The sequence below is a fragment of the Coturnix japonica genome, chromosome 10 (genome assembly GCF_001577835.2).
Source record: "Coturnix japonica isolate 7356 chromosome 10, Coturnix japonica 2.1, whole genome shotgun sequence".
In the NCBI taxonomy this organism is placed as follows: Eukaryota; Metazoa; Chordata; class Aves; order Galliformes; family Phasianidae; genus Coturnix; species Coturnix japonica.
In genome coordinates this window covers 16,711,729-16,721,769 of record NC_029525.1, presented here as the reverse complement: position 1 = coordinate 16,721,769, position 10,041 = coordinate 16,711,729, and the positions used below count along the sequence as shown (strand labels likewise).

The following is a 10,041-nucleotide window of genomic DNA, read 5'->3' as shown; positions in this document are numbered from 1 at the left end:
GGCAGGGCCTGAAGCGAGGGGCGGGCACGAGCCGTGCAAGGGGAGTGCGGGATGTTCTGGGGATGGGCGCGAGCTGGTGTGAAAGCACGAGATGAGAGCGGCACTGAGGGACGGGCACGAGCTGGGGGAAGGCGGGAGCGGGATGAGAGCGGCTCTGAGGGAAGGACGGGAGTGAGGGAGCGAGGATGGAGCAGCTCTGAGACGTAGGAGAGAGATAAGGGGAAGGTGGGAAGGAGCTGAGGAGAAGTTGGCGAGCTGAAAGAAGCAGGGATGAAACCGAGGGCGAGTTCTTGAGGGGCTGGTGCCGAGTGGGAGCTGAGGAGAAGGAGAGCCCCGGTTTGTGCTGCTCAGAGCTGACGGGTTCCCTTTGGAGTGGTGAAAGCGGTTAGGAAGTGGAGAAAATGCTGGAGAAGTGTCTGCAGTGCCCGTGGAAGGTGAGAAAGAAGGGGCTGCTCTGTGGGGTGAGGTGGAGAGCTGGTCGTAAGAAGATAGATTCGGGGTCTATCGCTTGTTTTCAGGCAGTTACCAAGGGCAGGAGTGTGCTTGTTTTGTATGGGAGGCACTGGGAGGCTGAACGAGGCCCAGAAGCAGCACTTATTTATCGACATCAAACAGAAAAGCAGGGGAAGGTTGTGGCACCCAACGTGGTGTTTGTGGGCCCTGGCCGGTGTGCTGTAAATAAGACTGTAATGCTGCTCGTATGACACTGGGGGATGATTTTTACAATTAAAAAGTCATTAATACTTTCTTAAGGATGCCTACATCATAATCGCACTTGAACCTAATACGTGGTGCAAACTCTCCAGTAGTTGCCCTTACGAGAAAAAAAGGCTGGGACAAAGCCAAGGCAGCGTGTCACTGTGTGTTCCTGTTTATTCTACTTGCTTCTATTTCCCATATTCTGTAAAATGTGTGTCTGCAGTGACTAATATTTCTGAGTAACCAATTGGTGCCAGTAAATGTAAGTACCATCTGTAAGGAGCTGGTTTGTGGAAGCCAAGTTCTCAGCATATGAGGAGGAGGAGGTGTTAAAACTTGGTGAGAGACGACTTAAGTGTGGTCTTGGTTGATAGTCTAGATGATTTTAGATGTATTGTGTAAGTGAGAGGAAAGGAGAAATGGAGACCGAAGTGATGGAGCTCTTGTTCAGTAGGAACAAATATAGAATAACCATTGGCGACAGGATGAGAAAGAACATTTGGGGGAAAATATCTAGAATTCAGTTTGAAATGCAGCGGCTGCTCCCTGCTGTGACACAGTGAAGAGCACAGATCAGTGTGCCTACATTGTGTCACTCTGTGCCTGCGATAAAAGGAAGGTTAATTAATCGAAAGTGACTGAGATCGCTGCTGTAATTTGTTCACTGTTTTACAGACTAAAATGTAAGACCTTTGGAGTAAGTCCATGTGCTGCAGGTAATGCTGAGGAGCTGTGAGCTTATTTCCAACATCATAGTTAGATCTTAGTCTTTAGAATTCTCAGTTGCCCTTCCTGTCTTGCTGAGCAACCTCTTAGACATCCAAACCTGCCTAAGGTTGACTCACCGATGGTGTACAACTGTTTGCATTCCATCTAACAGCTGGGTCTGTCCTAGGGAGATCAGAGACAAACCTTTTGTTCATCTAGTAATTGCCATGACAAAAGGTTTGAGATGAGCAATATAACAGGAACATCCTTAATTGTTTTACAATAAAATTTGATGATGTGATCTAAGGATCTGAATTAGATCTCAACGAATGGGGAAGAATGAAGGTGGAATGCAGCACAACTGCGTCCCTTTGGAACATAGATCTCTTTGTATCATTTTCCTTCCGGTATTTGAAAAACATGACATGGCAGAACCGACTGTAAGAAACCGGTATAAATATTTCTTTCTTTTCATAGAGTATACCTTAGTTCATACAGCGCTCCTTTGGACACCGCCAGTAGGTCCTGGGAAAGCTTTTGTTTTATGAGTGAGAGAAGCCTCTTTAAAGTTCAATTACATGTTTGTTCTCACCTGTGTTGGGAAGCGTGAGCCTCTGAGGAGGTCCCCCTCTGCTTGGCAAAATACATCAGGAGATGAATTTCAATGCAGTTCCTTTAGTTAGAGGTTGCTCGGTTTCCAGCAAAGCAGTTATTTCAGATCACTGGAAAATACCGGATTTTGGCTCAGGTTTCCCAAGATTGAAGTATGACTCATCTGACAAATGGCTGACAACAATATGACCTCAGAAACTCATTTTAAACACAGAAATAAAGTAGTTCGTTATACAGGTTATTCCTCATCTGTATGTGGAAATGGAGCATGCCCCAGGCAAGAACAAGTATTCAAGTACAGGTGTGATGTGTTGTTGACAGTGTAATGTAATGCCGTTTTGGCTGCTTACCTGTATTTGTCAGTTGGTGTCACACAGATAAACCTATTGATATACTTTACTTCTGCCCTGACAAAGCAATTGCTGGGTTTTCTTGCACTGGGACTTGTTCTTCATCTGTTTGAGATCTGTTGCAATATAATAATAATTCCCTCGTTTTTCTGTGTTATGAGCTGGGCTGCCAGGTAAGTTGGGCTACATCAGCCAGGTCTATATTTACATTTGTGCTGGTGACAGAACAATGTGTATAGACACATACAGAAATCATCCTGTGGTCAGCTACTCTGACTGTACTTGGAGTAGACAGCCTAAAGAAATGGTAAACCAACAAAACTGAGGACACAGTGCTGGAGTCCTGGATTGACACAGTTCTGGAATCAACAGAACTCTTTTATATTTTCTTAAGGATATTTTGAGATGTTGTTTTCTCGTCCAAGGATTCCATCACTGGGGTTGAGGATGAAAGGTTTGATTGCCTTACAGTGTATCTTTGAAGCTGATTCTCCTATTCTTAAAGCAATTTTGAAGCAATGGACAGTTCAGTATCTTTTTCTGATTCATATGAAGCTGAATAAATGACTGTCTTTTCTCTTAGAGATTCCTTCTCCTGGATTGCTGGTTCAGGAAAAGCCAAATAGTGTAAAAATAGTACCCAGATCTGGAAAGGTCTTGGGTTAACGTGCTGATCCTTGCACTTGTAAAATACAATCCCCACCCACCTGTGCGCTGGGTGCCAGCACTGATTGCCTTGTTAAAGGTTAGTCTCCTTAGCACTCAGCTGCAGAGGAGTGCTGATTAGCGACCGTGCTGATATTTATTTGAATGGAAGACCATGGAAAATCAAGATCAGTATCCGAGGCTCTTAAATAAATGATTGCACTTCTGAGGAAAAATTCTTAGCCTTCGTTTGTTAGAAAGCACATAGAAACTCCCTCCATTTGTTAGCAGAAGTGATATAATGTGCATGAATGTCATAGCTGAAGGCGCAGGAATGTTAGTGCGTTCAGTCAGAATGGTTCTGCCTGACAGTGAATCTCAGCTTAATGGATGTAGCACTAATTCTTATATTATCTTGGTTGTCAGTAATGTACAGCACTGAAAATGCCTTACAGGGGCTGTACTGAGCTTAATTGTTTTTGTTGTTAGAAAAAACATCAGGAAAAAAACAAAAAGCTGCCTGTAGTCTGAATTTACTGATTTTCTTCTTGAGATATTTGTAAAATCAGGAAGCTTTCTCCTGTCAAGTTTCTCTCCCTCTAATGGTGTTATGCCGTCACCTGATGACCAATTTTGCTTTTCCTTTCTGAAGTTAAGAAAGTCAAACTCTTTGTTTTTTATGTTTTACAGTTCTTCAAGATGTTTTTATTTCTGTTGAGATTTATTGCTGTTGCTCAAAATCCCCATCATATTCTGTATACTATTGGATCTGGATATTGGATATTCTTGCTATAGAGGCAATATTGCTTTTACCCCCAAATCCCATAATCTCATTGAAGAGAGATATCAAGACAGTTAAACAAGCTCTATTTTCTGCGATCCTGTATCAACTAGCATTAATTAAATCACCCTCCTTTAATTATTTTGGTTGAATCTCATATCAATTGGACTTTATTTTATGTTGCCTGGGATTTCTCTTTGACTGACAGGCCTATAATTACCTGGATTATTTCATTTATCCTCCATAATTATTTTACTTGTCGTTACAAAGAGCATAAGAATATGCTAATTTTCTTCCTCTCTCTTTCTCCTCTCTTGTGATTTGCTTTTCTCATGCATCAACTGTTAGGATTCAAATTTTCTCCACGGATTTCTGTTATGATTCACCTTACGTTTAAGTTTTCAATACCAGTTATCACCGCTGGGAGACACTATTAAACTGATTTGCGGTTGAACTGCAGCTCACTTCCATTACCATGTCTAATGGGCTAAAATCAACCTTTCTGCTACTGTGAACAAGCTGCTTTGAGTTGCTTGTAACATAACTAGACAGATTTCTTCTCCAAAATAGACTGGAAGCTGATGCTGTTCTGAAATAAATTAAAAAACAACAGCAACAAAAAACCACCAACAGCCAAATTGTCCTGCACATCTCCTCAGCTATGGCAGGAGGATGGAGCTGCTCGGTGTTTCCAGCTCCTGGAAGCATAACAACGATCTGTCAGAGTTGCTCATTTTATTATGGTACGCGTTTGATTTTCCTCCCACCAACCTTTTACTCTTTGGATGCAGTTCAAACATTTATTACATCACTGCACTGCGAAGCTGCCTGTTGTTTCATTTTACTTTCTGTACCTTTAGCTTGTTCGTTCCACAAATTCACTGATGCGAGATTTCAAATATTAAAGGCAAACAGCCTTTACTAAGCACTGTTTGAGTGTTAAACTGCAGCTGATTAAGGGGCTTTCATTTATTTGTAGATTATGATCAACATTTGGTGGATTCCAATCTTTCTGTTTCTATAAAGTATGTTTATGTTTGTTGTGTTGCAAGTAACTGAGATAAGTTCGATCAAAGGAGGAGTTCACCACATCAGTCTTGGCATCAAAATGCATTTGAGTTGATTGGAAGCTTTACCTTGAAATAGTGTGTGGTGTCTGTGGTGTCTCAGCCTCTGCTGTAACTCTATGCATGGGTCAAAGGATGGTCTCACATAGGGGTGGGAAGACCTAGCAGGTCACCTTTGTGCACTCGATATCAAACTGGAATTTTTCCCTGCAGTATCCAGCTCAAGCCTGGGTCAGTGCTGCAGAATAGAATGCTCTGAGGTTTATTTACTCTGCCATAGCAAACAGAAAACAGGGTTATAAGGGTGACTTTTTTTTTTTGCCCTGACTTTCAAAATCAAGAACATTTCTGGGTGATTAATTTCTTCATGGATTCCTATTGTGAGAAATTAAACAGGCTTTTACTTGACTGTACTTTTTACCTGTGGGGAAGTCTGCTGTTAAAATGTGCAATGTACAAATGAGATATAAAAGCTTTTTCTTGATATCTCAGAGGCACGTGTTGAAACTAAAGGAAAATACATCATACTGCATTTTTGGTGTTCAACTGCTCACGTGAGGTGCTTTATATTTTACTCACCAAAAGTATATGGGTTTTTGGTTTCTTTTAATAGCCACAACTACTCAATTTGTTGGAAAGACAGATGACAGTCTAAACTTTTAAAGAATATATTATTCATTTCAAAGAAAGAAAGAAAGGAAGGTTCCAAAGTGCGTGGTTTGGTCATAATTACTGTCAGGATCTAATTCTTAGTGAAGAACTCAGGTATTCCTTGTAGTATATCACAATAATTTAAATTATGCTGCCAAGTTTTGTATGTAATATTGTTTCCTAACTGAGAGTGTGAAAACTGACCAACAACGAAGATCTTGAATTCAGTGTGAAATTCAGAAGCTGACATGCATCTTGCTTACCATTTGAGGTTTTCATTTGGCAAATGTTCAAGCTTAAAATGTGTTTTTCATGATTATTACCTTATTAGAGCTCATTTACTATTCATGGAAATTGAGCACAAAAGGGATGTGAATAGTCAAAAGAAATCCATTTAAAAATTCAAATGAATATCCAAGGGAAATGGACTGCAGTATTTGCCTAGCTCTACTGGGTATACACTGCTTGTGAATGTCTTATTAGCAGATGCCTTTGTCATTGTCCTTAAGGCTTTCATCACAAATGGTGGATAGTTCTGTTATGACTTCATATTGCAGTTATGCAAAATTCATTCTTGAGATTGCTAAAATGGTTTTGTTAGAGCGATGCTATGTGACAGTGTTTGCTGTGTGGCTTCTCCTTTTTCAAATCCATTGCAAATACATAATTGTTGTGATACTGACCTCTGAGTTTCGATGTGGTGTGAAGGAGTTGAAGAAACTCAGATCATCACCATCCTTTGCTAAAAGGTGTCCTTCCTCATGTCCTCAAACACTGCAATTATCCTTCTCAAAACTACTGTTGTAGAAATACATAATACTTAGCTAGTGATGGGAAGAGCCTGGATCAACTGTGAGAGCATGATTATTTTCTGAGCGTGTTGATTATTTTCTACTTACACTGAGCTCCTGCCTGCTAAGTGGCACCTTCTTCTTAGCAATCGTTTATAGGAGTAGGATATATGTTTAAGCTGTGTCATCATTACATTATTTCATGTTGGATTATTGTGTGACTAACTGTGTAGTTTCTAGAGGTAGATAACTGAAAAATAATTTACAGTATCATTCAGCTCAAGGTTTTTGAGATGCATTTCCTCATGCAGCTTAAGGTCAAAGGCTGGAGCTGTTCAGAGAGATCTTGCTGCTTAGCCAAATTTATAACTGCTTGAACTGAGGCAAAGAAGGTCAAATGGTTTTCCAGGGGACATATGCCAACTGAGTAGCTCAGCTAGGATTTGAGCCAAAGATTCATTCTCTTGCTTCATCACCTTTGGCTGTAAATAGTGGACTTGGTTCTGGTTTTTGCAGATCTTAGGCAGGTAGCATTCAGTCCCATAATATTTTTTCCCTCTTTTTCTAGTCCTGATTCCACATGTATGTCATGTGTGCTGCTGAGGAAGTGCAGGGCATGGCTGTGAAGAGATGTTCCCACCTGTTGAACTCACAAGTGCAGCTACAGGTAAGAGAAAATTTTTCTGATGAAGTAAATTGAAGATAAAGGAGCAAATGCAATTCTGTGTTGGAATGGTTCTGGTTCTGTGCTTAGAATCAGGTGATGTGAGTATTCTCACAGGTACAACAACTTACACCTTCAGAAGCATGTGAGAAGGTGGTTGGACAGTGCTGGGTTATTCTGATCTATTACTTTTTGCTTAAAATTGAGTTCCGCATGCTATTTTCTAGCTTATCTCACTATTATCTTTTTTTCCCCCTTTCCTTCTGTCTCTTCAGTTCCTTTTTGGAATTTAATATCTCCCCTCTGTGATTTCTGCTCCTTATCTTCTCTTGATCTATTTCTGCTTCTCTGTTAGATTCTGTCCCCTTGAAACTCCAACCAATGCCTCCCCATATGTCAAATATAAAAACAAACAAACAAAAAACCAACCAACTACAGGACACAAGGCTGTGAAAGGAACTGGGGAATGTTTATGTGATTGCAGCAGGCTGACCATTACAATGACTATATTTCCACAGCATTTCTGATGCTGGGCTTGACAGTTTCATTTCTGAAACTATTTATACTCACAAAAGTCTGTAACAGCATTTTCATTATTTTCTTTTATGATTTTTTCCCCCCTGTATTTTATCAAGCTAGATTCTTCTGCTCAGGCTTGATTTCAGACAATAGGAGTACAAAGTGGAAAAATCCTTTCTGAAAGTGACTGTAGCTTTTTATCTATTAAAGCATCTTTCTATGTCCCATCACATTTTTATCTCAGTCTACTTTTCAGCTTCTGTGTTTATTTGATCCGATGTGAAGACGTGCAGGGGAGACTCAGATGAAAGTTTCTGCTAAGGAATATGTGTGCTCATAGCTGAGGAATCTTACTAAAACTGCCTTCCTTATTATTCATCAAAGTTCTCTTGCTGCTCCAGATACTGCTTCCAGAGCATGCCATCTAAAAGCAAAGGCAAACCGTAACTATTGTTGCATGCTGAAAACATGGAGTAGTTATTTTGCTAAACAACTGCTAGCAAACATCACAATTAGCAAGGATGGAGAAGAACTATCAATTTTATTTTCTCGCTTTTCACAATACGATGCTGTCTGAATGTTTCAGTATGTGATGTTCCATTTTTCTTTCTGTTCCTGAATTTCATTTTATTGAAAGGGGGGGAAAAAAAGACACAATTTGGGGTTTTGAAAATGAAACTACAACTAACATTAGATATTCCTAAATGATAACATTGTATTGAATTCTGCGTAGAGATGTGAAACCTTGTGCACTGGTAGTTTGGAAGAACAAGCTACTGTCTGCTGAGGGTGTTTCAAATATAACTTACTCCTTGATGCAGTAGTTTCATCGGTGATTGATAGGCTTACTATACTATCAGACATTGTTATCTATCAGGACTTTCTTACAGACCACTAGACTTCCTTAGGATACTGAAAGCATATGGAAGGGACAATTTTTGCTATGATTTCATTGGTTACAGCATAGTGATGATGTCTTTATTTCTCTTCAGCCTTCTTATACTTCTGTGTTTCTGCACTGTTGACATCATTTCAGGGCAATAGTAGAATAAGTTTGTGACAATATATGTTAGTAACAACTGTCTGAACTATGGCCCTTACTACATTTGCTTGCCTCAGAGTCTGCTTGCCCAGGAAGGTCAGCAGGTTGTTTGCTTCCTGTTGAGTTAATTGGCAAGGTAATAACCACTGACTGCCAAGCAAATACATTTGTTTAATCTCTGCTGGTTGTGGATAACAACCACCAATAGTCAAAAGGAGCCCTTTTTTAATAAGCTAATTTAGAGCTGGATTAAGCTCTTCTTTAAATCCCAAAGTATCAGTATTAGTTACTCTTCATATGTACAAGTAAGATAGACGTGTACTTTAGATATATACCCTCTAATCCCTTTCCTTACCTGACCATGCAACAGTAAAAGAGTACAATTGATTCAACTACAGCATGAATAGTTTACCAGAACCAGGGGTGTTTTACATCCGAAGTTATATACTTATAGGCTGATGCCAATAATAATAGCAAGATTAAATAGAATACAGCACAGACAAGGATTTCTGAATTAAGATGTGCAGCAGGCTTGTTAGTTGATCAAGTCCTAAAGACTGAGACAAGTTTTAAGATGCTCTGACTCTGAAACAAACGTTTCTATTATTCTTATTTTAATTGATGCTTGTTATTCATCATGATGTTGAGAGCATGCTTTGCATCAGTGTACTATTGATGGCTGTGACAAACTTAGTAACCTCGTTCAGTCTGTAAAGTTACACACTTCCTTCAGATCCTCCCTTTACCTTTTTAAGTGCTTTTTAAATTTTGAAGGACAAAAATTGTTGTTTATTTTTTTTTTAATATAGGAGTTATTTTAGTGCTGCTTCATTTTCATTTCTTCCAGAGACTTTTGTATTCTCCATTTGCACAGAATGTGACTGTTGTGGCTGTTCGGTGTCCTTAGGATTTGCAGGTTCTAATTAGAAGAAACTTATTTTGATTAGAGTTGATGGGATTGAAATGCCATGTAGTTATTAATTTCCTAGTTTTAATTTTGTTACTTAGTCATATCTTACCAAACATACCTTAGAAATACATATATATTTTTTTCCACCTGAAAAGTGGCAAAGTAGAGAGATAATATAATATAACACTTGGAATTGTTGTGGAAGACCTGTCTTTTATCCACTTTCTTTCATAACAAAAGGGATAATAAATGTGACTTACATTTGTGATTTTTGTTAGTACATCAAACTTCTCCCTAAAGTAATCAGCTACAGTTCGGTTGAATCAACGCTATTTCTTCGATTTGCATAACTGCATGATTATTTTCTTCAGCTTTAATAAATATTTAAAAATTATGTTTTAGATCTACATTGTACTAAATGAGGAATAATTTTTTACCCTGCTTCAGTGCAGATGCATTAAGAGAAATAGCAGTGGTTAAAAATGATGGTCATACACACCAGAGAGAGATTAAGAGCAAGGTCTGATATCATACAAGATAAAACTTGCACCAATTCCCACATCATTGGCCAGTTCTTAACTCATTTTCAGTGCCCTTTGCAA

The 10,041-nt window shown here is 39.2% G+C and overlaps 1 protein-coding gene across 5 annotated transcripts in view; it reads left to right on the top strand.

Moving 5' to 3' along the window:
• The first annotated feature begins 78 nt into the window (after nt 1-78).
• MEGF11 (multiple EGF like domains 11) overlaps nt 79-10,041 on the top strand; it is a 255,429-nt gene continuing 245,466 nt past the window's right edge. For 2 of the 5 annotated variants that reach the window (XM_015873318.2, XM_015873316.2), the window contains exons 1-2: nt 83-434; nt 6,873-6,971. The gene's annotated coding sequence lies outside the window, so the exon portion shown is untranslated. Of the gene's footprint in view, nt 435-6,872; nt 6,972-10,041 lie in introns of all 5 variants that reach the window. The other 3 variants (XM_015873317.2, XM_015873320.2, XM_015873314.2) reach the window with 3 other exon arrangements.